This window comes from Lissotriton vulgaris, chromosome 10 (genome assembly GCF_964263255.1).
Source record: "Lissotriton vulgaris chromosome 10, aLisVul1.2, whole genome shotgun sequence".
NCBI classification, from domain to species: Eukaryota; Metazoa; Chordata; class Amphibia; order Caudata; family Salamandridae; genus Lissotriton; species Lissotriton vulgaris.
Window position 1 is genome coordinate 536,122,483 of NC_141698.1, and position 21,099 is coordinate 536,143,581.

At 47.5% G+C, this 21,099-nt stretch overlaps 37 non-coding genes across 37 annotated transcripts; all 37 read left to right on the forward strand.

The window, feature by feature from the left end:
- The first annotated feature begins 229 nt into the window (after positions 1 to 229).
- Positions 230 to 341, forward strand: TRNAL-CAA (transfer RNA leucine (anticodon CAA)). The gene is made up of 2 exons: positions 230 to 267; positions 296 to 341. It is a non-coding gene; the product is annotated as a tRNA-Leu (tRNA).
- A 932-nt stretch (positions 342 to 1,273) lies between these two features.
- On the forward strand, positions 1,274 to 1,345 carry TRNAP-CGG (transfer RNA proline (anticodon CGG)). Its single transcript has one exon. It is a non-coding gene; the product is annotated as a tRNA-Pro (tRNA).
- Positions 1,346 to 1,730: 385 nt separating this feature from the next.
- Positions 1,731 to 1,803, forward strand: TRNAV-UAC (transfer RNA valine (anticodon UAC)). Its single transcript has one exon. It is a non-coding gene; the product is annotated as a tRNA-Val (tRNA).
- Positions 1,804 to 2,208: 405 nt separating this feature from the next.
- TRNAP-AGG (transfer RNA proline (anticodon AGG)) lies at positions 2,209 to 2,280 on the forward strand. The gene has a single exon. It is a non-coding gene; the product is annotated as a tRNA-Pro (tRNA).
- A 386-nt stretch (positions 2,281 to 2,666) lies between these two features.
- Positions 2,667 to 2,739, forward strand: TRNAV-AAC (transfer RNA valine (anticodon AAC)). The gene has a single exon. It is a non-coding gene; the product is annotated as a tRNA-Val (tRNA).
- A 293-nt stretch (positions 2,740 to 3,032) lies between these two features.
- TRNAL-CAA (transfer RNA leucine (anticodon CAA)) lies at positions 3,033 to 3,144 on the forward strand. The gene is made up of 2 exons: positions 3,033 to 3,070; positions 3,099 to 3,144. It is a non-coding gene; the product is annotated as a tRNA-Leu (tRNA).
- Positions 3,145 to 4,076: 932 nt separating this feature from the next.
- Positions 4,077 to 4,148, forward strand: TRNAP-CGG (transfer RNA proline (anticodon CGG)). The gene has a single exon. It is a non-coding gene; the product is annotated as a tRNA-Pro (tRNA).
- Positions 4,149 to 4,533: 385 nt separating this feature from the next.
- On the forward strand, positions 4,534 to 4,606 carry TRNAV-UAC (transfer RNA valine (anticodon UAC)). Its single transcript has one exon. It is a non-coding gene; the product is annotated as a tRNA-Val (tRNA).
- Positions 4,607 to 5,011: 405 nt separating this feature from the next.
- Positions 5,012 to 5,083, forward strand: TRNAP-AGG (transfer RNA proline (anticodon AGG)). Its single transcript has one exon. It is a non-coding gene; the product is annotated as a tRNA-Pro (tRNA).
- A 385-nt stretch (positions 5,084 to 5,468) lies between these two features.
- On the forward strand, positions 5,469 to 5,541 carry TRNAV-AAC (transfer RNA valine (anticodon AAC)). The gene has a single exon. It is a non-coding gene; the product is annotated as a tRNA-Val (tRNA).
- A 293-nt stretch (positions 5,542 to 5,834) lies between these two features.
- Positions 5,835 to 5,946, forward strand: TRNAL-CAA (transfer RNA leucine (anticodon CAA)). Its single transcript has 2 exons — positions 5,835 to 5,872; positions 5,901 to 5,946. It is a non-coding gene; the product is annotated as a tRNA-Leu (tRNA).
- A 932-nt stretch (positions 5,947 to 6,878) lies between these two features.
- TRNAP-CGG (transfer RNA proline (anticodon CGG)) lies at positions 6,879 to 6,950 on the forward strand. The gene has a single exon. It is a non-coding gene; the product is annotated as a tRNA-Pro (tRNA).
- Positions 6,951 to 7,335: 385 nt separating this feature from the next.
- On the forward strand, positions 7,336 to 7,408 carry TRNAV-UAC (transfer RNA valine (anticodon UAC)). The gene has a single exon. It is a non-coding gene; the product is annotated as a tRNA-Val (tRNA).
- Positions 7,409 to 7,813: 405 nt separating this feature from the next.
- On the forward strand, positions 7,814 to 7,885 carry TRNAP-AGG (transfer RNA proline (anticodon AGG)). Its single transcript has one exon. It is a non-coding gene; the product is annotated as a tRNA-Pro (tRNA).
- A 385-nt stretch (positions 7,886 to 8,270) lies between these two features.
- On the forward strand, positions 8,271 to 8,343 carry TRNAV-AAC (transfer RNA valine (anticodon AAC)). The gene has a single exon. It is a non-coding gene; the product is annotated as a tRNA-Val (tRNA).
- A 293-nt stretch (positions 8,344 to 8,636) lies between these two features.
- Positions 8,637 to 8,748, forward strand: TRNAL-CAA (transfer RNA leucine (anticodon CAA)). The gene is made up of 2 exons: positions 8,637 to 8,674; positions 8,703 to 8,748. It is a non-coding gene; the product is annotated as a tRNA-Leu (tRNA).
- Positions 8,749 to 9,680: 932 nt separating this feature from the next.
- Positions 9,681 to 9,752, forward strand: TRNAP-CGG (transfer RNA proline (anticodon CGG)). Its single transcript has one exon. It is a non-coding gene; the product is annotated as a tRNA-Pro (tRNA).
- A 385-nt stretch (positions 9,753 to 10,137) lies between these two features.
- TRNAV-UAC (transfer RNA valine (anticodon UAC)) lies at positions 10,138 to 10,210 on the forward strand. Its single transcript has one exon. It is a non-coding gene; the product is annotated as a tRNA-Val (tRNA).
- A 405-nt stretch (positions 10,211 to 10,615) lies between these two features.
- Positions 10,616 to 10,687, forward strand: TRNAP-AGG (transfer RNA proline (anticodon AGG)). Its single transcript has one exon. It is a non-coding gene; the product is annotated as a tRNA-Pro (tRNA).
- Positions 10,688 to 11,068: 381 nt separating this feature from the next.
- On the forward strand, positions 11,069 to 11,141 carry TRNAV-AAC (transfer RNA valine (anticodon AAC)). The gene has a single exon. It is a non-coding gene; the product is annotated as a tRNA-Val (tRNA).
- Positions 11,142 to 11,434: 293 nt separating this feature from the next.
- Positions 11,435 to 11,546, forward strand: TRNAL-CAA (transfer RNA leucine (anticodon CAA)). Its single transcript has 2 exons — positions 11,435 to 11,472; positions 11,501 to 11,546. It is a non-coding gene; the product is annotated as a tRNA-Leu (tRNA).
- A 932-nt stretch (positions 11,547 to 12,478) lies between these two features.
- On the forward strand, positions 12,479 to 12,550 carry TRNAP-CGG (transfer RNA proline (anticodon CGG)). Its single transcript has one exon. It is a non-coding gene; the product is annotated as a tRNA-Pro (tRNA).
- Positions 12,551 to 12,935: 385 nt separating this feature from the next.
- TRNAV-UAC (transfer RNA valine (anticodon UAC)) lies at positions 12,936 to 13,008 on the forward strand. Its single transcript has one exon. It is a non-coding gene; the product is annotated as a tRNA-Val (tRNA).
- A 405-nt stretch (positions 13,009 to 13,413) lies between these two features.
- Positions 13,414 to 13,485, forward strand: TRNAP-AGG (transfer RNA proline (anticodon AGG)). Its single transcript has one exon. It is a non-coding gene; the product is annotated as a tRNA-Pro (tRNA).
- A 386-nt stretch (positions 13,486 to 13,871) lies between these two features.
- On the forward strand, positions 13,872 to 13,944 carry TRNAV-AAC (transfer RNA valine (anticodon AAC)). Its single transcript has one exon. It is a non-coding gene; the product is annotated as a tRNA-Val (tRNA).
- Positions 13,945 to 14,237: 293 nt separating this feature from the next.
- On the forward strand, positions 14,238 to 14,349 carry TRNAL-CAA (transfer RNA leucine (anticodon CAA)). Its single transcript has 2 exons — positions 14,238 to 14,275; positions 14,304 to 14,349. It is a non-coding gene; the product is annotated as a tRNA-Leu (tRNA).
- A 932-nt stretch (positions 14,350 to 15,281) lies between these two features.
- TRNAP-CGG (transfer RNA proline (anticodon CGG)) lies at positions 15,282 to 15,353 on the forward strand. The gene has a single exon. It is a non-coding gene; the product is annotated as a tRNA-Pro (tRNA).
- Positions 15,354 to 15,738: 385 nt separating this feature from the next.
- On the forward strand, positions 15,739 to 15,811 carry TRNAV-UAC (transfer RNA valine (anticodon UAC)). Its single transcript has one exon. It is a non-coding gene; the product is annotated as a tRNA-Val (tRNA).
- Positions 15,812 to 16,216: 405 nt separating this feature from the next.
- On the forward strand, positions 16,217 to 16,288 carry TRNAP-AGG (transfer RNA proline (anticodon AGG)). The gene has a single exon. It is a non-coding gene; the product is annotated as a tRNA-Pro (tRNA).
- A 385-nt stretch (positions 16,289 to 16,673) lies between these two features.
- TRNAV-AAC (transfer RNA valine (anticodon AAC)) lies at positions 16,674 to 16,746 on the forward strand. The gene has a single exon. It is a non-coding gene; the product is annotated as a tRNA-Val (tRNA).
- Positions 16,747 to 17,039: 293 nt separating this feature from the next.
- Positions 17,040 to 17,151, forward strand: TRNAL-CAA (transfer RNA leucine (anticodon CAA)). The gene is made up of 2 exons: positions 17,040 to 17,077; positions 17,106 to 17,151. It is a non-coding gene; the product is annotated as a tRNA-Leu (tRNA).
- A 932-nt stretch (positions 17,152 to 18,083) lies between these two features.
- TRNAP-CGG (transfer RNA proline (anticodon CGG)) lies at positions 18,084 to 18,155 on the forward strand. Its single transcript has one exon. It is a non-coding gene; the product is annotated as a tRNA-Pro (tRNA).
- A 385-nt stretch (positions 18,156 to 18,540) lies between these two features.
- Positions 18,541 to 18,613, forward strand: TRNAV-UAC (transfer RNA valine (anticodon UAC)). Its single transcript has one exon. It is a non-coding gene; the product is annotated as a tRNA-Val (tRNA).
- Positions 18,614 to 19,018: 405 nt separating this feature from the next.
- TRNAP-AGG (transfer RNA proline (anticodon AGG)) lies at positions 19,019 to 19,090 on the forward strand. The gene has a single exon. It is a non-coding gene; the product is annotated as a tRNA-Pro (tRNA).
- A 385-nt stretch (positions 19,091 to 19,475) lies between these two features.
- TRNAV-AAC (transfer RNA valine (anticodon AAC)) lies at positions 19,476 to 19,548 on the forward strand. Its single transcript has one exon. It is a non-coding gene; the product is annotated as a tRNA-Val (tRNA).
- Positions 19,549 to 19,841: 293 nt separating this feature from the next.
- TRNAL-CAA (transfer RNA leucine (anticodon CAA)) lies at positions 19,842 to 19,953 on the forward strand. Its single transcript has 2 exons — positions 19,842 to 19,879; positions 19,908 to 19,953. It is a non-coding gene; the product is annotated as a tRNA-Leu (tRNA).
- Positions 19,954 to 20,885: 932 nt separating this feature from the next.
- Positions 20,886 to 20,957, forward strand: TRNAP-CGG (transfer RNA proline (anticodon CGG)). Its single transcript has one exon. It is a non-coding gene; the product is annotated as a tRNA-Pro (tRNA).
- Positions 20,958 to 21,099: the final 142 nt, after the last annotated feature.

The following is a 21,099-nucleotide window of genomic DNA, read 5'->3' on the forward strand; positions in this document are numbered from 1 at the left end:
AGAGGTGGTCTTTGAACACGGTGAGCCGCGAGAATTTTTTTTTACCTTTGCAGACGAAACAAAGTTATCTCCATCGATCATCTGGGGGTTGTTCTTGGGCCTATTTTTATTTTGTGTGAGCTATGTTGTATTGTTGGGGCCTTTACACCTGTGACATTTCTGTGAACGTTGTAAGTGGAAACGTTGGCAGGTGCAGACAGAAAAGTCAGAACTAAGCACACCCTGAGCCGTCAGGATGGCCGAGTGGTCTAAGGCGCCAGACTCAAGAGAGCTTGATCTTCAGTGATGCTGAGCCTTCTGGTCTCCTCATGGAGGCGTGGGTTCAAATCCCACTTCTGACAGGTCCCTTTTACACCCTTAAGTCTTCCTAATTTTTGCAGTGCATTCCCCACACACACCACAATATTTGCGGGAACCTGTAGTAAATAAAGAGAAATCCACCAGGCTGGGCCCTCAATCACAATTCCATGTATTTCTGAAAGTGACACCGCAGGCACACCTTCCATTACATTTGCAATCCATCACAGTAACTGCCTTGCTGGGTTTCGAAATAAGCAGTTGATCCCATCATTTGTTGTGAGGCTCTCCTGCCACCTTTTGGGCAGAGAAGGCACTGTCCCTGCAACAACACAGGCAGACATGTTCAACAGGGCTTCCTGGTTATGTGGGAGGAGCAGATTGCCAATGGTCCCCCCTTGAAAATTCTAATTTACATAAGGAAGACAGAGAGGTAGCTGGTAGTAGGCACTACACACGGACATTGCACTCCCTCTTGTGATTTGCAGCCAATTCTAGATTGAGGCAGGAGGAAAGGAGGAGACTCGCCCAACAATGGCCATACTGGGAAGTCAGCCACTCTGGGTCTCCCAGGTGAATGTTTCAGGCCTGTGAGCCACTCATATAAATCTCGCCTGATCGAGCCTGATCGAGCGCTGAGCGAGCGCGTTTGAATCCAAATATCAAACACCTCTTTCTCAGGCGCAAGAAATGGTGGGCCCTTCATTGCTTCTGGTGTGGAAGTCTATGGAGCAAGGGTCCAGGACTTGCAGAGGAGTACAAGTGCCAGAAAGTGCTTGCTGTTCTCATCTGTGCCTTTTTACTGCTCACTGGCCGATAGGAGATTGGCTGCCCCCTTCCTTGCTGGAGTGAAAAAACAACAACTTGAGAGAAAACATGACTTTGTGTGGCTCACTTATAGGGAGACGAGCCAAATAGCCCTGCTGTTTTCTGAAAGACGCTTCAGTAATTGTTCAAAATGTCTCCTGGCCACTCAGGCTCGTTGGTCTAGGGGTATGATTCTCGCTTCGGGTGCGAGAGGTCCCGGGTTCAAATCCCGGACGAGCCCATCCTGTGGAAGTTTTCAGGCTGCTTGTCATATAGGAGCCTTTCTTCTTTTCAATGCTATAAGACGCTGTGTATGTCGAGAAGGTTCCTTACCCTGCACGCTATTTTCCACTTTTGACATGATAAAGGAGTGCAGGACTTCCTTGCAACTGCTTTTCTGGGCTGGACCAGCAGTGTAGGAACATTACATGCAAAGAGTTTTTCTAGTGTCATTTCAGGATATGGTTTCAAAATCGCCTCTTGGGGAAAAAAGTGGTCCTCATTCCTGTCTTCCAAAGAAAGAGAGACCGGGTAAGGAGAGCCCAACTTTGAGCTTCAAGGACGTTGGCCCTTAGTCTGTGCGTTCCAACCCAATACACGCCAACAAGATTCCTGAGGTAGTGTCTGTTTCTGTAGTGTAGTGGTTATCACGTTCGCCTTACACGCGAAAGGTCCCTGGTTCGAGACCGGGCAGAAATGCAGCTTGCTGTTTTTCACAGTGTTTGCATTTACTGGCTCACTTTATAGAAAAGCTGAGATAATAGAGGCTGTCTATTCCTCACCAGCCTGACGTAGTGTGCTCCAGAGATCTCAGTGACAGCTCGAAAAGAGAAGTGACGATAGCTTGCGCCATTCGCTTGCTCGCACTTTGCTCTGTAGGGTGGGCCTACTTCATGAAAGCAAGGCATGAGAGAAGAAATGCTTCTCTTGTCCTCACCACGAGCAGACACTTAAAGCAAACAAACTGTCTGAAGGACAGAGGCTTTTTAATTTCTTGTTTGATGACGGTCATGGAAAAGACAGCAATCATATTGCAGAACAGAGCAGCATGTACTGGCTAGCTGCCACTAACCCCTGGAGCCGTGTCAGAGGTGACTCTTGCGTGGCTCGTTGGTCTAGGGGTATGATTCTCGCTTAGGGTGCGAGAGGTCCCGGGTTCAAATCCCGGACGAGCCCTTTTTTAGAGGTAAACATACAAACCCTACTAAAAAAGCACTATGCCTGACTATTTCTCGTTATACTGGGTGCATTGTTGCACAACATATTTCTAACCTCAGAAGAAAAATGGATCACCATGCTTTATCTGCCTACCTGCTTAGTCTCAGTGTGTCCCAGGTGATGCTTTCCCAAGCTGTACTCGCTGGCATTTAGGCATCAAATATTTGCCTGTCGATGCCTGCACAAGTGAGTTTTGAATACGTCTAATTGCAAGCATGTTGGATGATATCTCTGAGGTTTTCACACTTGTTCTGCATATTCTGAGCCGCTGCTGATACAGCAGAATAGAAGTAGGGTGAAGACTTGAGAGAAACTTTCCTCTAACAGTAGAAAGCACCAAGGTAGTTTCTGTAGTGTAGTGGTCATCACGTTCACCTAACACGCGAAAGGTCCCCGGTTCGAGACGGGGCAGAAACACTGTGCATTGGATGCTTTTTTTGTGCACACTCTAAAACCTTATTATCTCAATGCAAGTTTAAGAAGAGGTGGTCTTTGAACACGGTGAGCCGCGAGAATTTTTTTTTACCTTTGCAGACGAAACAAAGTTATCTCCATCGATCATCTGGGGGTTGTTCTTGGGCCTATTTTTATTTTGTGTGAGCTATGTTGTATTGTTGGGGCCTTTACACCTGTGACATTTCTGTGAACGTTGTAAGTGGAAACGTTGGCAGGTGCAGACAGAAAAGTCAGAACTAAGCACACCCTGAGCCGTCAGGATGGCCGAGTGGTCTAAGGCGCCAGACTCAAGAGAGCTTGATCTTCAGTGATGCTGAGCCTTCTGGTCTCCTCATGGAGGCGTGGGTTCAAATCCCACTTCTGACAGGTCCCTTTTACACCCTTAAGTCTTCCTAATTTTTGCAGTGCATTCCCCACACACACCACAATATTTGCGGGAACCTGTAGTAAATAAAGAGAAATCCACCAGGCTGGGCCCTCAATCACAATTCCATGTATTTCTGAAAGTGACACCGCAGGCACACCTTCCATTACATTTGCAATCCATCACAGTAACTGCCTTGCTGGGTTTCGAAATAAGCAGTTGATCCCATCATTTGTTGTGAGGCTCTCCTGCCACCTTTTTGGCAGAGAAGGCACTGTCCCTGCAACAACACAGGCAGACATGTTCAACAGGGCTTCCTGGTTATGTGGGAGGAGCAGATTGCCAATGGTCCCCCCTTGAAAATTCTAATTTACATAAGGAAGACAGAGAGGTAGCTGGTAGTAGGCACTACACACGGACATTGCACTCCCTCTTGTGATTTGCAGCCAATTCTAGATTGAGGCAGGAGGAAAGGAGGAGACTCGCCCAACAATGGCCATACTGGGAAGTCAGCCACTCTGGGTCTCCCAGGTGAATGTTTCAGGCCTGTGAGCCACTCATATAAATCTCGCCTGATCGAGCCTGATCGAGCGCTGAGCGGGCGCGTTTGAATCCAAATATCAAACACCTCTTTCTCAGGCGCAAGAAATGGTGGGCCCTTCATTGCTTCTGGTGTGGAAGTCTATGGAGCAAGGGTCCAGGACTTGCAGAGGAGTACAAGTGCCAGAAAGTGCTTGCTGTTCTCATCTGTGCCTTTTTACTGCTCACTGGCCGATAGGAGATTGGCTGCCCCCTTCCTTGCTGGAGTGAAAAAACAACAACTTGAGAGAAAACATGACTTTGTGTGGCTCACTTATAGGGAGACGAGCCAAATAGCCCTGCTGTTTTCTGAAAGACGCTTCAGTAATTGTTCAAAATGTCTCCTGGCCACTCAGGCTCGTTGGTCTAGGGGTATGATTCTCGCTTCGGGTGCGAGAGGTCCCGGGTTCAAATCCCGGACGTGCCCATCCTGTGGAAGTTTTCAGGCTGCTTGTCATATAGGAGCCTTTCTTCTTTTCAATGCTATAAGACGCTGTGTATGTCGAGAAGGTTCCTTACCCTGCACGCTATTTTCCACTTTTGACATGATAAAGGAGTGCAGGACTTCCTTGCAACTGCTTTTCTGGGCTGGACCAGCAGTGTAGGAACATTACATGCAAAGAGTTTTTCTAGTGTCATTTCAGGATATGGTTTCAAAATCGCCTCTTGGGGAAAAAAGTGGTCCTCATTCCTGTCTTCCAAAGAAAGAGAGACCGGGTAAGGAGAGCCCAACTTTGAGCTTCAAGGACGTTGGCCCTTAGTCTGTGCGTTCCAACCCAATACACGCCAACAAGATTCCTGAGGTAGTGTCTGTTTCTGTAGTGTAGTGGTTATCACGTTCGCCTTACACGCGAAAGGTCCCTGGTTCGAGACCGGGCAGAAATGCAGCTTGCTGTTTTTCACAGTGTTTGCATTTACTGGCTCACTTTATAGAAAAGCTGAGATAATAGAGGCTGTCTATTCCTCACCAGCCTGACGTAGTGTGCTCCAGAGATCTCAGTGACAGCTCGAAAAGAGAAGTGACGATAGCTTGCGCCATTCGCTTGCTCGCACTTTGCTCTGTAGGGTGGGCCTACTTCATGAAAGCAAGGCATGAGAGAAGAAATGCTTCTCTTGTCCTCACCACGAGCAGACACTTAAAGCAAACAAACTGTCTGAAGGACAGAGGCTTTTTAATTTCTTGTTTGATGACGGTCATGGAAAAGACAGCAATCATATTGCAGAACAGAGCAGCATGTACTGGCTAGCTGCCACTAACCCCTGGAGCCGTGTCAGAGGTGACTCTTGCGTGGCTCGTTGGTCTAGGGGTAGGATTCTCGCTTAGGGTGCGAGAGGTCCCGGGTTCAAATCCCGGACGAGCCCTTTTTAGAGGTAAACATACAAACCCTACTAAAAAAGCACTATGCCTGACTATTTCTCGTTATACTGGGTGCATTGTTGCACAACATATTTCTAACCTCAGAAGAAAAATGGATCACCATGCTTTATCTGCCTACCTGCTTAGTCTCAGTGTGTCCCAGGTGATGCTTTCCCAAGCTGTACTCGCTGGCATTTAGGCATCAGATATTTGCCTGTCGATGCCTGCACAAGTGAGTTTTGAATACGTCTAATTGCAAGCATGTTGGATGATATCTCTGAGGTTTTCACACTTGTTCTGCACATTCTGAGCCGCTGCTGATACAGCAGAATAGAAGTAGGGTGAAGACTTGAGAGAAACTTTCCTCTAACAGTAGAAAGCACCAAGGTAGTTTCTGTAGTGTAGTGGTCATCACGTTCGCCTAACACGCGAAAGGTCCCCGGTTCGAGACGGGGCAGAAACACTGTGCATTGGATGCTTTTTTTGTGCACACTCTAAAACCTTATTATCTCAATGCAAGTTTAAGAAGAGGTGGTCTTTGAACACGGTGAGCCGCGAGAATTTTTTTTTACCTTTGCAGACGAAACAAAGTTATCTCCATCGATCATCTGGGGGTTGTTCTTGGGCCTATTTTTATTTTGTGTGAGCTATGTTGTATTGTTGGGGCCTTTACACCTGTGACATTTCTGTGAACGTTGTAAGTGGAAACGTTGGCAGGTGCAGACAGAAAAGTCAGAACTAAGCACACCCTGAGCCGTCAGGATGGCCGAGTGGTCTAAGGCGCCAGACTCAAGAGAGCTTGATCTTCAGTGATGCTGAGCCTTCTGGTCTCCTCATGGAGGCGTGGGTTCAAATCCCACTTCTGACAGGTCCCTTTTACACCCTTAAGTCTTCCTAATTTTTGCAGTGCATTCCCCACACACACCACAATATTTGCGGGAACCTGTAGTAAATAAAGAGAAATCCACCAGGCTGGGCCCTCAATCACAATTCCATGTATTTCTGAAAGTGACACCGCAGGCACACCTTCCATTACATTTGCAATCCATCACAGTAACTGCCTTGCTGGGTTTCGAAATAAGCAGTTGATCCCATCATTTGTTGTGAGGCTCTCCTGCCACCTTTTGGGCAGAGAAGGCACTGTCCCTGCAACAACACAGGCAGACATGTTCAACAGGGCTTCCTGGTTATGTGGGAGGAGCAGATTGCCAATGGTCCCCCCTTGAAAATTCTAATTTACATAAGGAAGACAGAGAGGTAGCTGGTAGTAGGCACTACACACGGACATTGCACTCCCTCTTGTGATTTGCAGCCAATTCTAGATTGAGGCAGGAGGAAAGGAGGAGACTCGCCCAACAATGGCCATACTGGGAAGTCAGCCACTCTGGGTCTCCCAGGTGAATGTTTCAGGCCTGTGAGCCACTCATATAAATCTCGCCTGATCGAGCCTGATCGAGCGCTGAGCGGGCGCGTTTGAATCCAAATATCAAACACCTCTTTCTCAGGCGCAAGAAATGGTGGGCCCTTCATTGCTTCTGGTGTGGAAGTCTATGGAGCAAGGGTCCAGGACTTGCAGAGGAGTACAAGTGCCAGAAAGTGCTTGCTGTTCTCATCTGTGCCTTTTTACTGCTCACTGGCCGATAGGAGATTGGCTGCCCCCTTCCTTGCTGGAGTGAAAAAACAACAACTTGAGAGAAAACATGACTTTGTGTGGCTCACTTATAGGGAGACGAGCCAAATAGCCCTGCTGTTTTCTGAAAGACGCTTCAGTAATTGTTCAAAATGTCTCCTGGCCACTCAGGCTCGTTGGTCTAGGGGTATGATTCTCGCTTCGGGTGCGAGAGGTCCCGGGTTCAAATCCCGGACGAGCCCATCCTGTGGAAGTTTTCAGGCTGCTTGTCATATAGGAGCCTTTCTTCTTTTCAATGCTATAAGACGCTGTGTATGTCGAGAAGGTTCCTTACCCTGCACGCTATTTTCCACTTTTGACATGATAAAGGAGTGCAGGACTTCCTTGCAACTGCTTTTCTGGGCTGGACCAGCAGTGTAGGAACATTACATGCAAAGAGTTTTTCTAGTGTCATTTCAGGATATGGTTTCAAAATCGCCTCTTGGGGAAAAAAGTGGTCCTCATTCCTGTCTTCCAAAGAAAGAGAGACCGGGTAAGGAGAGCCCAACTTTGAGCTTCAAGGACGTTGGCCCTTAGTCTGTGCGTTCCAACCCAATACACGCCAACAAGATTCCTGAGGTAGTGTCTGTTTCTGTAGTGTAGTGGTTATCACGTTTGCCTTACACGCGAAAGGTCCCTGGTTCGAGACCGGGCAGAAATGCAGCTTGCTGTTTTTCACAGTGTTTGCATTTACTGGCTCACTTTATAGAAAAGCTGAGATAATAGAGGCTGTCTATTCCTCACCAGCCTGACGTAGTGTGCTCCAGAGATCTCAGTGACAGCTCGAAAAGAGAAGTGACGATAGCTTGCGCCATTCGCTTGCTCGCACTTTGCTCTGTAGGGTGGGCCTACTTCATGAAAGCAAGGCATGAGAGAAGAAATGCTTCTCTTGTCCTCACCACGAGCAGACACTTAAAGCAAACAAACTGTCTGAAGGACAGAGGCTTTTTAATTTCTTGTTTGATGACGGTCATGGAAAAGACAGCAATCATATTGCAGAACAGAGCAGCATGTACTGGCTAGCTGCCACTAACCCCTGGAGCCGTGTCAGAGGTGACTCTTGCGTGGCTCGTTGGTCTAGGGGTATGATTCTCGCTTAGGGTGCGAGAGGTCCCGGGTTCAAATCCCGGACGAGCCCTTTTTAGAGGTAAACATACAAACCCTACTAAAAAAGCACTATGCCTGACTATTTCTCGTTATACTGGGTGCATTGTTGCACAACATATTTCTAACCTCAGAAGAAAAATGGATCACCATGCTTTATCTGCCTACCTGCTTAGTCTCAGTGTGTCCCAGGTGATGCTTTCCCAAGCTGTACTCGCTGGCATTTAGGCATCAGATATTTGCCTGTCGATGCCTGCACAAGTGAGTTTTGAATACGTCTAATTGCAAGCATGTTGGATGATATCTCTGAGGTTTTCACACTTGTTCTGCACATTCTGAGCCGCTGCTGATACAGCAGAATAGAAGTAGGGTGAAGACTTGAGAGAAACTTTCCTCTAACAGTAGAAAGCACCAAGGTAGTTTCTGTAGTGTAGTGGTCATCACGTTCGCCTAACACGCGAAAGGTCCCCGGTTCGAGACGGGGCAGAAACACTGTGCATTGGATGCTTTTTTTGTGCACACTCTAAAACCTTATTATCTCAATGCAAGTTTAAGAAGAGGTGGTCTTTGAACACGGTGAGCCGCGAGAATTTTTTTTTACCTTTGCAGACGAAACAAAGTTATCTCCATCGATCATCTGGGGGTTGTTCTTGGGCCTATTTTTATTTTGTGTGAGCTATGTTGTATTGTTGGGGCCTTTACACCTGTGACATTTCTGTGAACGTTGTAAGTGGAAACGTTGGCAGGTGCAGACAGAAAAGTCAGAACTAAGCACACCCTGAGCCGTCAGGATGGCCGAGTGGTCTAAGGCGCCAGACTCAAGAGAGCTTGATCTTCAGTGATGCTGAGCCTTCTGGTCTCCTCATGGAGGCGTGGGTTCAAATCCCACTTCTGACAGGTCCCTTTTACACCCTTAAGTCTTCCTAATTTTTGCAGTGCATTCCCCACACACACCACAATATTTGCGGGAACCTGTAGTAAATAAAGAGAAATCCACCAGGCTGGGCCCTCAATCACAATTCCATGTATTTCTGAAAGTGACACCGCAGGCACACCTTCCATTACATTTGCAATCCATCACAGTAACTGCCTTGCTGGGTTTCGAAATAAGCAGTTGATCCCATCATTTGTTGTGAGGCTCTCCTGCCACCTTTTTGGCAGAGAAGGCACTGTCCCTGCAACAACACAGGCAGACATGTTCAACAGGGCTTCCTGGTTATGTGGGAGGAGCAGATTGCCAATGGTCCCCCCTTGAAAATTCTAATTTACATAAGGAAGACAGAGAGGTAGCTGGTAGTAGGCACTACACACGGACATTGCACTCCCTCTTGTGATTTGCAGCCAATTCTAGATTGAGGCAGGAGGAAAGGAGGAGACTCGCCCAACAATGGCCATACTGGGAAGTCAGCCACTCTGGGTCTCCCAGGTGAATGTTTCAGGCCTGTGAGCCACTCATATAAATCTCGCCTGATCGAGCCTGATCGAGCGCTGAGCGGGCGCGTTTGAATCCAAATATCAAACACCTCTTTCTCAGGCGCAAGAAATGGTGGGCCCTTCATTGCTTCTGGTGTGGAAGTCTATGGAGCAAGGGTCCAGGACTTGCAGAGGAGTACAAGTGCCAGAAAGTGCTTGCTGTTCTCATCTGTGCCTTTTTACTGCTCACTGGCCGATAGGAGATTGGCTGCCCCCTTCCTTGCTGGAGTGAAAAAACAACAACTTGAGAGAAAACATGACTTTGTGTGGCTCACTTATAGGGAGACGAGCCAAATAGCCCTGCTGTTTTCTGAAAGACGCTTCAGTAATTGTTCAAAATGTCTCCTGGCCACTCAGGCTCGTTGGTCTAGGGGTATGATTCTCGCTTCGGGTGCGAGAGGTCCCGGGTTCAAATCCCGGACGAGCCCATCCTGTGGAAGTTTTCAGGCTGCTTGTCATATAGGAGCCTTTCTTCTTTTCAATGCTATAAGACGCTGTGTATGTCGAGAAGGTTCCTTACCCTGCACGCTATTTTCCACTTTTGACATGATAAAGGAGTGCAGGACTTCCTTGCAACTGCTTTTCTGGGCTGGACCAGCAGTGTAGGAACATTACATGCAAAGAGTTTTTCTAGTGTCATTTCAGGATATGGTTTCAAAATCGCCTCTTGGGGAAAAAAGTGGTCCTCATTCCTGTCTTCCAAAGAAAGAGAGACCGGGTAAGGAGAGCCCAACTTTGAGCTTCAAGGACGTTGGCCCTTAGTCTGTGCGTTCCAACCCAATACACGCCAACAAGATTCCTGAGGTAGTGTCTGTTTCTGTAGTGTAGTGGTTATCACGTTCGCCTTACACGCGAAAGGTCCCTGGTTCGAGACCGGGCAGAAATGCAGCTTGCTGTTTTTCACAGTGTTTGCATTTACTGGCTCACTTTATAGAAAAGCTGAGATAATAGAGGCTGTCTATTCCTCACCAGCCTGACGTAGTGTGCTCCAGAGATCTCAGTGACAGCTCGAAAAGAGAAGTGACGATAGCTTGCGCCATTCGCTTGCTCGCACTTTGCTCTGTAGGGTGGGCCTACTTCATGAAAGCAAGGCATGAGAGAAGAAATGCTTCTCTTGTCCTCACCACGAGCAGACACTTAAAGCAAACAAACTGTCTGAAGGACAGAGGCTTTTTAATTTCTTGTTTGATGACGGTCATGGAAAAGACAGCAATCATATTGCAGAACAGAGCAGCATGTACTGGCTAGCTGCCACTAACCCCTGGAGCCGTGTCAGAGGTGACTCTTGCGTGGCTCGTTGGTCTAGGGGTATGATTCTCGCTTAGGGTGCGAGAGGTCCCGGGTTCAAATCCCGGACGAGCCCTTTTTAGAGGTAAACATACAAACCCTACTAAAAAAGCACTATGACTATTTCTCGTTATACTGGGTGCATTGTTGCACAACATATTTCTAACCTCAGAAGAAAAATGGATCACCATGCTTTATCTGCCTACCTGCTTAGTCTCAGTGTGTCCCAGGTGATGCTTTCCCAAGCTGTACTCGCTGGCATTTAGGCATCAGATATTTGCCTGTCGATGCCTGCACAAGTGAGTTTTGAATACGTCTAATTGCAAGCATGTTGGATGATATCTCTGAGGTTTTCACACTTGTTCTGCACATTCTGAGCCGCTGCTGATACAGCAGAATAGAAGTAGGGTGAAGACTTGAGAGAAACTTTCCTCTAACAGTAGAAAGCACCAAGGTAGTTTCTGTAGTGTAGTGGTCATCACGTTCGCCTAACACGCGAAAGGTCCCCGGTTCGAGACGGGGCAGAAACACTGTGCATTGGATGCTTTTTTTGTGCACACTCTAAAACCTTATTATCTCAATGCAAGTTTAAGAAGAGGTGGTCTTTGAACACGGTGAGCCGCGAGAATTTTTTTTTACCTTTGCAGACGAAACAAAGTTATCTCCATCGATCATCTGGGGGTTGTTCTTGGGCCTATTTTTATTTTGTGTGAGCTATGTTGTATTGTTGGGGCCTTTACACCTGTGACATTTCTGTGAACGTTGTAAGTGGAAACGTTGGCAGGTGCAGACAGAAAAGTCAGAACTAAGCACACCCTGAGCCGTCAGGATGGCCGAGTGGTCTAAGGCGCCAGACTCAAGAGAGCTTGATCTTCAGTGATGCTGAGCCTTCTGGTCTCCTCATGGAGGCGTGGGTTCAAATCCCACTTCTGACAGGTCCCTTTTACACCCTTAAGTCTTCCTAATTTTTGCAGTGCATTCCCCACACACACCACAATATTTGCGGGAACCTGTAGTAAATAAAGAGAAATCCACCAGGCTGGGCCCTCAATCACAATTCCATGTATTTCTGAAAGTGACACCGCAGGCACACCTTCCATTACATTTGCAATCCATCACAGTAACTGCCTTGCTGGGTTTCGAAATAAGCAGTTGATCCCATCATTTGTTGTGAGGCTCTCCTGCCACCTTTTGGGCAGAGAAGGCACTGTCCCTGCAACAACACAGGCAGACATGTTCAACAGGGCTTCCTGGTTATGTGGGAGGAGCAGATTGCCAATGGTCCCCCCTTGAAAATTCTAATTTACATAAGGAAGACAGAGAGGTAGCTGGTAGTAGGCACTACACACGGACATTGCACTCCCTCTTGTGATTTGCAGCCAATTCTAGATTGAGGCAGGAGGAAAGGAGGAGACTCGCCCAACAATGGCCATACTGGGAAGTCAGCCACTCTGGGTCTCCCAGGTGAATGTTTCAGGCCTGTGAGCCACTCATATAAATCTCGCCTGATCGAGCCTGATCGAGCGCTGAGCGGGCGCGTTTGAATCCAAATATCAAACACCTCTTTCTCAGGCGCAAGAAATGGTGGGCCCTTCATTGCTTCTGGTGTGGAAGTCTATGGAGCAAGGGTCCAGGACTTGCAGAGGAGTACAAGTGCCAGAAAGTGCTTGCTGTTCTCATCTGTGCCTTTTTACTGCTCACTGGCCGATAGGAGATTGGCTGCCCCCTTCCTTGCTGGAGTGAAAAAACAACAACTTGAGAGAAAACATGACTTTGTGTGGCTCACTTATAGGGAGACGAGCCAAATAGCCCTGCTGTTTTCTGAAAGACGCTTCAGTAATTGTTCAAAATGTCTCCTGGCCACTCAGGCTCGTTGGTCTAGGGGTATGATTCTCGCTTCGGGTGCGAGAGGTCCCGGGTTCAAATCCCGGACGAGCCCATCCTGTGGAAGTTTTCAGGCTGCTTGTCATATAGGAGCCTTTCTTCTTTTCAATGCTATAAGACGCTGTGTATGTCGAGAAGGTTCCTTACCCTGCACGCTATTTTCCACTTTTGACATGATAAAGGAGTGCAGGACTTCCTTGCAACTGCTTTTCTGGGCTGGACCAGCAGTGTAGGAACATTACATGCAAAGAGTTTTTCTAGTGTCATTTCAGGATATGGTTTCAAAATCGCCTCTTGGGGAAAAAAGTGGTCCTCATTCCTGTCTTCCAAAGAAAGAGAGACCGGGTAAGGAGAGCCCAACTTTGAGCTTCAAGGACGTTGGCCCTTAGTCTGTGCGTTCCAACCCAATACACGCCAACAAGATTCCTGAGGTAGTGTCTGTTTCTGTAGTGTAGTGGTTATCACGTTCGCCTTACACGCGAAAGGTCCCTGGTTCGAGACCGGGCAGAAATGCAGCTTGCTGTTTTTCACAGTGTTTGCATTTACTGGCTCACTTTATAGAAAAGCTGAGATAATAGAGGCTGTCTATTCCTCACCAGCCTGACGTAGTGTGCTCCAGAGATCTCAGTGACAGCTCGAAAAGAGAAGTGACGATAGCTTGCGCCATTCGCTTGCTCGCACTTTGCTCTGTAGGGTGGGCCTACTTCATGAAAGCAAGGCATGAGAGAAGAAATGCTTCTCTTGTCCTCACCACGAGCAGACACTTAAAGCAAACAAACTGTCTGAAGGACAGAGGCTTTTTAATTTCTTGTTTGATGACGGTCATGGAAAAGACAGCAATCATATTGCAGAACAGAGCAGCATGTACTGGCTAGCTGCCACTAACCCCTGGAGCCGTGTCAGAGGTGACTCTTGCGTGGCTCGTTGGTCTAGGGGTATGATTCTCGCTTAGGGTGCGAGAGGTCCCGGGTTCAAATCCCGGACGAGCCCTTTTTTAGAGGTAAACATACAAACCCTACTAAAAAAGCACTATGCCTGACTATTTCTCGTTATACTGGGTGCATTGTTGCACAACATATTTCTAACCTCAGAAGAAAAATGGATCACCATGCTTTATCTGCCTACCTGCTTAGTCTCAGTGTGTCCCAGGTGATGCTTTCCCAAGCTGTACTCGCTGGCATTTAGGCATCAAATATTTGCCTGTCGATGCCTGCACAAGTGAGTTTTGAATACGTCTAATTGCAAGCATGTTGGATGATATCTCTGAGGTTTTCACACTTGTTCTGCATATTCTGAGCCGCTGCTGATACAGCAGAATAGAAGTAGGGTGAAGACTTGAGAGAAACTTTCCTCTAACAGTAGAAAGCACCAAGGTAGTTTCTGTAGTGTAGTGGTCATCACGTTCACCTAACACGCGAAAGGTCCCCGGTTCGAGACGGGGCAGAAACACTGTGCATTGGATGCTTTTTTTGTGCACACTCTAAAACCTTATTATCTCAATGCAAGTTTAAGAAGAGGTGGTCTTTGAACACGGTGAGCCGCGAGAATTTTTTTTTACCTTTGCAGACGAAACAAAGTTATCTCCATCGATCATCTGGGGGTTGTTCTTGGGCCTATTTTTATTTTGTGTGAGCTATGTTGTATTGTTGGGGCCTTTACACCTGTGACATTTCTGTGAACGTTGTAAGTGGAAACGTTGGCAGGTGCAGACAGAAAAGTCAGAACTAAGCACACCCTGAGCCGTCAGGATGGCCGAGTGGTCTAAGGCGCCAGACTCAAGAGAGCTTGATCTTCAGTGATGCTGAGCCTTCTGGTCTCCTCATGGAGGCGTGGGTTCAAATCCCACTTCTGACAGGTCCCTTTTACACCCTTAAGTCTTCCTAATTTTTGCAGTGCATTCCCCACACACACCACAATATTTGCGGGAACCTGTAGTAAATAAAGAGAAATCCACCAGGCTGGGCCCTCAATCACAATTCCATGTATTTCTGAAAGTGACACCGCAGGCACACCTTCCATTACATTTGCAATCCATCACAGTAACTGCCTTGCTGGGTTTCGAAATAAGCAGTTGATCCCATCATTTGTTGTGAGGCTCTCCTGCCACCTTTTTGGCAGAGAAGGCACTGTCCCTGCAACAACACAGGCAGACATGTTCAACAGGGCTTCCTGGTTATGTGGGAGGAGCAGATTGCCAATGGTCCCCCCTTGAAAATTCTAATTTACATAAGGAAGACAGAGAGGTAGCTGGTAGTAGGCACTACACACGGACATTGCACTCCCTCTTGTGATTTGCAGCCAATTCTAGATTGAGGCAGGAGGAAAGGAGGAGACTCGCCCAACAATGGCCATACTGGGAAGTCAGCCACTCTGGGTCTCCCAGGTGAATGTTTCAGGCCTGTGAGCCACTCATATAAATCTCGCCTGATCGAGCCTGATCGAGCGCTGAGCGGGCGCGTTTGAATCCAAATATCAAACACCTCTTTCTCAGGCGCAAGAAATGGTGGGCCCTTCATTGCTTCTGGTGTGGAAGTCTATGGAGCAAGGGTCCAGGACTTGCAGAGGAGTACAAGTGCCAGAAAGTGCTTGCTGTTCTCATCTGTGCCTTTTTACTGCTCACTGGCCGATAGGAGATTGGCTGCCCCCTTCCTTGCTGGAGTGAAAAAACAACAACTTGAGAGAAAACATGACTTTGTGTGGCTCACTTATAGGGAGACGAGCCAAATAGCCCTGCTGTTTTCTGAAAGACGCTTCAGTAATTGTTCAAAATGTCTCCTGGCCACTCAGGCTCGTTGGTCTAGGGGTATGATTCTCGCTTCGGGTGCGAGAGGTCCCGGGTTCAAATCCCGGACGTGCCCATCCTGTGGAAGTTTTCAGGCTGCTTGTCATATAGGAGCCTTTCTTCTTTTCAATGCTATAAGACGCTGTGTATGTCGAGAAGGTTCCTTACCCTGCACGCTATTTTCCACTTTTGACATGATAAAGGAGTGCAGGACTTCCTTGCAACTGCTTTTCTGGGCTGGACCAGCAGTGTAGGAACATTACATGCAAAGAGTTTTTCTAGTGTCATTTCAGGATATGGTTTCAAAATCGCCTCTTGGGGAAAAAAGTGGTCCTCATTCCTGTCTTCCAAAGAAAGAGAGACCGGGTAAGGAGAGCCCAACTTTGAGCTTCAAGGACGTTGGCCCTTAGTCTGTGCGTTCCAACCCAATACACGCCAACAAGATTCCTGAGGTAGTGTCTGTTTCTGTAGTGTAGTGGTTATCACGTTCGCCTTACACGCGAAAGGTCCCTGGTTCGAGACCGGGCAGAAATGCAGCTTGCTGTTTTTCACAGTGTTTGCATTTACTGGCTCACTTTATAGAAAAGCTGAGATAATAGAGGCTGTCTATTCCTCACCAGCCTGACGTAGTGTGCTCCAGAGATCTCAGTGACAGCTCGAAAAGAGAAGTGACGATAGCTTGCGCCATTCGCTTGCTCGCACTTTGCTCTGTAGGGTGGGCCTACTTCATGAAAGCAAGGCATGAGAGAAGAAATGCTTCTCTTGTCCTCACCACGAGCAGACACTTAAAGCAAACAAACTGTCTGAAGGACAGAGGCTTTTTAATTTCTTGTTTGATGACGGTCATGGAAAAGACAGCAATCATATTGCAGAACAGAGCAGCATGTACTGGCTAGCTGCCACTAACCCCTGGAGCCGTGTCAGAGGTGACTCTTGCGTGGCTCGTTGGTCTAGGGGTATGATTCTCGCTTAGGGTGCGAGAGGTCCCGGGTTCAAATCCCGGACGAGCCCTTTTTAGAGGTAAACATACAAACCCTACTAAAAAAGCACTATGCCTGACTATTTCTCGTTATACTGGGTGCATTGTTGCACAACATATTTCTAACCTCAGAAGAAAAATGGATCACCATGCTTTATCTGCCTACCTGCTTAGTCTCAGTGTGTCCCAGGTGATGCTTTCCCAAGCTGTACTCGCTGGCATTTAGGCATCAGATATTTGCCTGTCGATGCCTGCACAAGTGAGTTTTGAATACGTCTAATTGCAAGCATGTTGGATGATATCTCTGAGGTTTTCACACTTGTTCTGCACATTCTGAGCCGCTGCTGATACAGCAGAATAGAAGTAGGGTGAAGACTTGAGAGAAACTTTCCTCTAACAGTAGAAAGCACCAAGGTAGTTTCTGTAGTGTAGTGGTCATCACGTTCGCCTAACACGCGAAAGGTCCCCGGTTCGAGACGGGGCAGAAACACTGTGCATTGGATGCTTTTTTTGTGCACACTCTAAAACCTTATTATCTCAATGCAAGTTTAAGAAGAGGTGGTCTTTGAACACGGTGAGCCGCGAGAATTTTTTTTTACCTTTGCAGACGAAACAAAGTTATCTCCATCGATCATCTGGGGGTTGTTCTTGGGCCTATTTTTATTTTGTGTGAGCTATGTTGTATTGTTGGGGCCTTTACACCTGTGACATTTCTGTGAACGTTGTAAGTGGAAACGTTGGCAGGTGCAGACAGAAAAGTCAGAACTAAGCACACCCTGAGCCGTCAGGATGGCCGAGTGGTCTAAGGCGCCAGACTCAAGAGAGCTTGATCTTCAGTGATGCTGAGCCTTCTGGTCTCCTCATGGAGGCGTGGATTCAAATCCCACTTCTGACAGGTCCCTTTTACACCCTTAAGTCTTCCTAATTTTTGCAGTGCATTCCCCACACACACCACAATATTTGCGGGAACCTGTAGTAAATAAAGAGAAATCCACCAGGCTGGGCCCTCAATCACAATTCCATGTATTTCTGAAAGTGACACCGCAGGCACACCTTCCATTACATTTGCAATCCATCACAGTAACTGCCTTGCTGGGTTTCGAAATAAGCAGTTGATCCCATCATTTGTTGTGAGGCTCTCCTGCCACCTTTTTGGCAGAGAAGGCACTGTCCCTGCAACAACACAGGCAGACATGTTCAACAGGGCTTCCTGGTTATGTGGGAGGAGCAGATTGCCAATGGTCCCCCCTTGAAAATTCTAATTTACATAAGGAAGACAGAGAGGTAGCTGGTAGTAGGCACTACACACGGACATTGCACTCCCTCTTGTGATTTGCAGCCAATTCTAGATTGAGGCAGGAGGAAAGGAGGAGACTCGCCCAACAATGGCCATACTGGGAAGTCAGCCACTCTGGGTCTCCCAGGTGAATGTTTCAGGCCTGTGAGCCACTCATATAAATCTCGCCTGATCGAGCCTGATCGAGCGCTGAGCGGGCGCGTTTGAATCCAAATATCAAACACCTCTTTCTCAGGCGCAAGAAATGGTGGGCCCTTCATTGCTTCTGGTGTGGAAGTCTATGGAGCAAGGGTCCAGGACTTGCAGAGGAGTACAAGTGCCAGAAAGTGCTTGCTGTTCTCATCTGTGCCTTTTTACTGCTCACTGGCCGATAGGAGATTGGCTGCCCCCTTCCTTGCTGGAGTGAAAAAACAACAACTTGAGAGAAAACATGACTTTGTGTGGCTCACTTATAGGGAGACGAGCCAAATAGCCCTGCTGTTTTCTGAAAGACGCTTCAGTAATTGTTCAAAATGTCTCCTGGCCACTCAGGCTCGTTGGTCTAGGGGTATGATTCTCGCTTCGGGTGCGAGAGGTCCCGGGTTCAAATCCCGGACGAGCCCATCCTGTGGAAGTTTTCAGGCTGCTTGTCATATAGGAGCCTTTCTTCTTTTCAATGCTATAAGACGCTGTGTATGTCGAGAAGGTTCCTTACCCTGCACGCTATTTTCCACTTTTGACATGATAAAGGAGTGCAGGACTTCCTTGCAACTGCTTTTCTGGGCTGGACCAGCAGTGTAGGAACATTACATGCAAAGAGTTTTTCTAGTGTCATTTCAGGATATGGTTTCAAAATCGCCTCTTGGGGAAAAAAGTGGTCCTCATTCCTGTCTTCCAAAGAAAGAGAGACCGGGTAAGGAGAGCCCAACTTTGAGCTTCAAGGACGTTGGCCCTTAGTCTGTGCGTTCCAACCCAATACACGCCAACAAGATTCCTGAGGTAGTGTCTGTTTCTGTAGTGTAGTGGTTATCACGTTCGCCTTACACGCGAAAGGTCCCTGGTTCGAGACCGGGCAGAAATGCAGCTTGCTGTTTTTCACAGTGTTTGCATTTACTGGCTCACTTTATAGAAAAGCTGAGATAATAGAGGCTGTCTATTCCTCACCAGCCTGACGTAGTGTGCTCCAGAGATCTCAGTGACAGCTCGAAAAGAGAAGTGACGATAGCTTGCGCCATTCGCTTGCTCGCACTTTGCTCTGTAGGGTGGGCCTACTTCATGAAAGCAAGGCATGAGAGAAGAAATGCTTCTCTTGTCCTCACCACGAGCAGACACTTAAAGCAAACAAACTGTCTGAAGGACAGAGGCTTTTTAATTTCTTGTTTGATGACGGTCATGGAAAAGACAGCAATCATATTGCAGAACAGAGCAGCATGTACTGGCTAGCTGCCACTAACCCCTGGAGCCGTGTCAGAGGTGACTCTTGCGTGGCTCGTTGGTCTAGGGGTATGATTCTCGCTTAGGGTGCGAGAGGTCCCGGGTTCAAATCCCGGACGAGCCCTTTTTAGAGGTAAACATACAAACCCTACTAAAAAAGCACTATGCCTGACTATTTCTCGTTATACTGGGTGCATTGTTGCACAACATATTTCTAACCTCAGAAGAAAAATGGATCACCATGCTTTATCTGCCTACCTGCTTAGTCTCAGTGTGTCCCAGGTGATGCTTTCCCAAGCTGTACTCGCTGGCATTTAGGCATCAAATATTTGCCTGTCGATGCCTGCACAAGTGAGTTTTGAATACGTCTAATTGCAAGCATGTTGGATGATATCTCTGAGGTTTTCACACTTGTTCTGCATATTCTGAGCCGCTGCTGATACAGCAGAATAGAAGTAGGGTGAAGACTTGAGAGAAACTTTCCTCTAACAGTAGAAAGCACCAAGGTAGTTTCTGTAGTGTAGTGGTCATCACGTTCACCTAACACGCGAAAGGTCCCCGGTTCGAGACGGGGCAGAAACACTGTGCATTGGATGCTTTTTTTGTGCACACTCTAAAACCTTATTATCTCAATGCAAGTTTAAGAAGAGGTGGTCTTTGAACACGGTGAGCCGCGAGAATTTTTTTTTACCTTTGCAGACGAAACAAAGTTATCTCCATCGATCATCTGGGGGTTGTTCTTGGGCCTATTTTTATTTTGTGTGAGCTATGTTGTATTGTTGGGGCCTTTACACCTGTGACATTTCTGTGAACGTTGTAAGTGGAAACGTTGGCAGGTGCAGACAGAAAAGTCAGAACTAAGCACACCCTGAGCCGTCAGGATGGCCGAGTGGTCTAAGGCGCCAGACTCAAGAGAGCTTGATCTTCAGTGATGCTGAGCCTTCTGGTCTCCTCATGGAGGCGTGGGTTCAAATCCCACTTCTGACAGGTCCCTTTTACACCCTTAAGTCTTCCTAATTTTTGCAGTGCATTCCCCACACACACCACAATATTTGCGGGAACCTGTAGTAAATAAAGAGAAATCCACCAGGCTGGGCCCTCAATCACAATTCCATGTATTTCTGAAAGTGACACCGCAGGCACACCTTCCATTACATTTGCAATCCATCACAGTAACTGCCTTGCTGGGTTTCGAAATAAGCAGTTGATCCCATCATTTGTTGTGAGGCTCTCCTGCCACCTTTTGGGCAGAGAAGGCACTGTCCCTGCAACAACACAGGCAGACATGTTCAACAGGGCTTCCTGGTTATGTGGGAGGAGCAGATTGCCAATGGTCCCCCCTTGAAAATTCTAATTTACATAAGGAAGACAGAGAGGTAGCTGGTAGTAGGCACTACACACGGACATTGCACTCCCTCTTGTGATTTGCAGCCAATTCTAGATTGAGGCAGGAGGAAAGGAGGAGACTCGCCCAACAATGGCCATACTGGGAAGTCAGCCACTCTGGGTCTCCCAGGTGAATGTTTCAGGCCTGTGAGCCACTCATATAAATCTCGCCTGATCGAGCCTGATCGAGCGCTGAGCGAGCGCGTTTGAATCCAAATATCAAACACCTCTTTCTCAGGCGCAAGAAATGGTGGGCCCTTCATTGCTTCTGGTGTGGAAGTCTATGGAGCAAGGGTCCAGGACTTGCAGAGGAGTACAAGTGCCAGAAAGTGCTTGCTGTTCTCATCTGTGCCTTTTTACTGCTCACTGGCCGATAGGAGATTGGCTGCCCCCTTCCTTGCTGGAGTGAAAAAACAACAACTTGAGAGAAAACATGACTTTGTGTGGCTCACTTATAGGGAGACGAGCCAAATAGCCCTGCTGTTTTCTGAAAGACGCTTCAGTAATTGTTCAAAATGTCTCCTGGCCACTCAGGCTCGTTGGTCTAGGGGTATGATTCTCGCTTCGGGTGCGAGAGGTCCCGGGTTCAAATCCCGGACGAGCCCATCCTGTGGAAGTTTTCAGGCTGCTTGTCATATAGGAGCCTTTCTTCTTTTCAATGCTATAAGACGCTGTGTATGTCGAGAAGGTTCCTTACCCTGCACGCTATTTTCCACTTTTGACATGATAAAGGAGTGCAGGACTTCC